Raw genomic sequence first — 4,221 nt, 5'->3', positions numbered from 1 at the left:
CAAAAGACCCTGAATAGCCAAAGCAATACTGAAGAAGAAAACCAAAATGAGAGGCACCACAATGCCAGACTTTATCCTCTACCACCAAGCTATAAACATCTAGACAGCATGGTATTGGCTCAGAAACAAATACATAGATTTAATGGCATAGTTTAGAGACCTCAGAATTGGACCCACATACGTATGACCAACTAATCTTTGACAAAGCAGGAAAGAATATCCAATGGAAAAAAGACAGTCACTTTAACAAATGGTGCTAAGAGAAATGAACATCAACATGCAGAAGAATGAAACTAGACAAATTTCTTATACCACTCACAAAAATAAACTCACAATGGACGAAGGACGTGAATGTGAGACAGGAAACCATCAAACCCTGGAGGAGAAAGCAGGAAACATCCTCTTTGAACTCAGCGTCAGCAATTTCTTAGCTGACACACCTCCAAAGGCAAGGGAATTAAAAGCAAAATGAACTATTGCGATCTCATCAAAATAAAAATCTTCTCCACAATGAAGGGTACAATCAACAAAACTAAAAGGCAAGGGACCGAGTGGGAAAAGATGTGTGCAAAAGTCATACTGGAGAATCGGCTAGTATCCTAAACCTGTAAAAAGAACTCACCAACTCCACACCTGGAAAACAAATAATCCAGTGACGAAATGGGCAGAAGGCTTGAACAGACACTGTTCTAAAAAAGACATCCAGATTGTCAAGAGACACATGAAAGGATGCTCAACAGCACTCCTCGTCAGGGAAACCCAAAGCAAAACCGCACTGAGATACCACCTCATGCCAGTCAGAGTGGCTACAATGATCAAATTAGAAGACTATAGATGCTGGTGAGGATGTGGAGAAACAGGAACCCTCTTGCACTGTTGGTGGAAATGCATCCTGGTGCAGCCGCTCTGGAAAACAGTGTGGAGGTTCCTCAAATCATTAAAAATAGATCTACCCTAAGACCCAGCAATGGCACTGCTAGGAATTTACCCAAGGGGTACAAGAGTGCTGAGACATAGGGGCGCATGTACCCCAATGTTTATAGCACTACTTTCAACAACAGCCAAACTACGGAAAGAGCCTAGCTGTCTATCAACTGACAAGTGGATAAAGAAGTTGTGGTTGATGTATACCATGGAATACGACTTGGCAATGAGAAAGAACGAAAGCTGGCCATTTGTAGCAACGTGGATGGAACTGGGGGTGTTATGCTAAGTGAAATAAGTCAGGAGGTGAAAGACAGATACCATATGTTTTCATCCAAGTGTGGATCCTGAGAAACTTAGCAGAAGACCATGGGGGAGGTGATGCGGGGAAACAGTTATAGAGAGGGAGGGAGGCAAACCATAAGAGACTCTTCAATACTGATAACAGACTGAGGCTTGACGAGGTGTTGGGGAGAGGGGAAAGTGGGTGACGGATATTGAGGTGGGCACCTGTTGGGATGCACACTGGGTGTTGCGGGGAAACCAATTTGAAAATAAATTACATTTAATGAAAAAGCATATCCAGCGGTTGCTCTTACTGAATATGAGGATAGCTTTCCATTTTCAGCACTTTCAGAACGTGAGGTAGTACTGGCTTAAGCTGCCTAGATGAAAGTTTGGTTTGTGTGTTTAAGAAAAGGAGTTGAGTAAAGACAGAGGCCTCTCACATGTATCACGTTTACCTTGGCAAGTGTCTCTTCTGTTTGTTACCATGACTTATCCCTTTTATTGATTCACAATAGTTTGGTGTCATCCTTTCCTGAGGAAGTGGATTTCAATTGATCATGGTAGGTGGTCCTTGTAATATTTTGTGAATTATTTGTGTATGTGGTGATGATGGATGGACCATGCTGGTTGCTTTCAAAAGCACTTACACGGACGGTGTAACACGTTTTCTACCCTTGGAATCCCATTCGGTGTATTACTACCTCGTGTATGACTTACCTGAACTATTATGAATTGGTAGGTACCGAATAGGTTTTAGTGGCACTGAATGCCCTCATGGCCACTCACGCAGAATTCGTTGACGCTTTGCTCTTAAGCACACAATGACTCGGTCTTCTGTGAGCTGCGTGAAAGTGAGCATGCATACTAACTAGGCAAACTGTTTGCTGCTGCTGTGAAGAACAGCTTCCTGAACTGCGAGCTATAGCAACACACATATGGAACCCTAAGCAAGGCACAGTATATGTGTATTCTTTGAAAGAGTAGAGTAGTTACTTCAATTTGGCTTTCAGTGCGTTGCATGACAAGGCATTTAATTCGCTAAAACCCTCTTACAGTCATGTTTGATTGCAAGTTGTGTGTATTCTCCACCGCGAAGTGTCATCTCATGTGAGATCGATTTAATGGAGGCTGAGGCACCAGTGCATTCACGTCGAGGACAACCCTCTTGAACTCATCAAGAACTATGGGCCTTCTCAGGTAGGATTACGTGCAGGTCTTTCTCAAGGGCATAAACTTAAACACAGCCCAACCTAAGGCAGCTTTGGGCAGCCGGCAGTGATAGGATAGGCAGACATTGTGACCTCACAAAGCGCCTGGTCTCCTAGCAACTGCGGTGTAACTCTCAACAGCCTGCCGCCTGATTTGGCTTCCTGGTAGGAAATTCATCAGGGCCAGGCGGCAGCAGCGAGACCTGGCAAGCGCAGGCGGCCCCTAGCGCCCTCACCTCCTGAGCCGCATGAAGAGGCGGTGGCGCAGGCCCTGGGAGGCCCTGGCCCCGGCCACCTGGGGAGAAGCCTCTAGGGCTGCAGTAAGGGCCGCGCTGGAGGCGCCTGAGGGGAAGGTGGTGTACACGCTGGGGCACCAGCCCCCCGAGGCCCGCGTCCGGACGCGCCGGCCAGCTGTCAGGAGGAGGTGCCACGGAGCCCGGACGGTCGCGGTCGGCCAGAGGAAGGTGCCGCCCCCGCCGCCGTCCCGCGAGGACAGCAGCCTCCGCAAGCCCGCGGCCCCCGGGCCCTGCTCCGGGGGTCGCAGCCTGGAGGAGAGTGGGAGGGCGGCCACCCCGACGCTGACCACCTTGCCCACCATCCGCGTAGTCGGCGACGTGTGGGTGGAGAGCAGCCTGGCAGAAGCGCAGCGCCAAGCGTGCCAAGTCCTGGGAGTGAACCTGTCACCCGTGGTGAGACTCTGCCGCTTCCCAGTGCCTGGGCGTGAGATGCGGGCCACCGCCGCGCGACCTCTCAGTCCCGGGACCGGTTGTGCCTGGAGGGATGAACCAGTGAGAGCTGGGCCCGCGTTCCCTAGTGCACTTTAAGGGCGAAGAAGCACCAGACGGTCCCGGCCTGCGCCTCCGGGATGCGGCGGCGCCTTCTGGGACTCTGGGGAGGGTGTGCCCTCTGCTGCCTCCCAGCACCGGTCTGTGGAGGGAGGAGACCCCTGGACCGCAAGGGAGGTCCCCTTTCTTCCTAACCCCAGATTGAGAGGTCTCCAGCACTTTAGGGGCAGATCCATGATTTCTCTTGTTCCCTAATTGCTCTGAAGTCGTCCGAAGAAGCCATTCCACCCCCACCCTCTCCAAAGGAATTTGATTCCATGCTTGTGTAATAAAGCTAGAGTTTCTTTGCCATTCACCCACCTCTCGGCTCCTCCCGCCAATTTCTTTCTTCTTTGAGTGTATGTGTATGTGTATATAACTTCTAGGATGATTTAAAGTACATATTCTTTAAATGTTTAGAAGAGACAGTAGAGAAAAAAGGGTGTGACTTAGGGGTCTGCACCCAGATTAAAATAAGATTACTGAAGTATAGTATACATTCAAAAGGACATATATTATTTTTTTCGTGTTTGTTCATTTTTGACAGAGACACACCAAGTGAGCAGGGGAAGGCCAGATAGGGAGCCACAGGATCCAAGCAGGCTCCAGTCTCTGAGCTGTCAGCACAGAACCTGATGTGGGGCTCGAACTCACAAACCATGAGATCATGACCTGAGACAAAGTTGGACACTTAAGTGACTAGCCACCCAGGCACGCAAAAAAGAACATATATTATTAAAAGTATTCTGAGCACAGCTTGATGCAATTCAGTTCAATGTACTTGTGGAATCAGCACTCATTAAAAAAGGTACCAGGACCCCAAGGGAACACCTGTGCCTCTTTCAGTCACGGTCTATCTCTCCTTTGGGATGGCAATTATTCTGACTTCTTACAGAATATACAACTTTTGCTTGGTTTTGGACTATATAGAAATGGAATTATGTGTCCTACACCTACCTTCTTTCACTCAAACTTAT

The 4,221-nt window shown here is 48.5% G+C and overlaps 1 pseudogene; it reads left to right on the top strand.

Moving 5' to 3' along the window:
* Positions 1-2,668: 2,668 nt before the first annotated feature.
* On the top strand, positions 2,669-3,399 carry LOC121024083 (uncharacterized; annotated as a pseudogene).
* Positions 3,400-4,221: the final 822 nt, after the last annotated feature.

Source organism: Herpailurus yagouaroundi, unplaced genomic scaffold, assembly GCF_014898765.1.
Source record: "Herpailurus yagouaroundi ecotype Mexico unplaced genomic scaffold, PumYag 54875, whole genome shotgun sequence".
NCBI classification, from domain to species: domain Eukaryota; kingdom Metazoa; phylum Chordata; class Mammalia; order Carnivora; family Felidae; genus Herpailurus; species Herpailurus yagouaroundi.
Note: the sequence above shows the minus strand (reverse complement) of the source record. Positions and strands in the feature narration are given on the sequence as shown.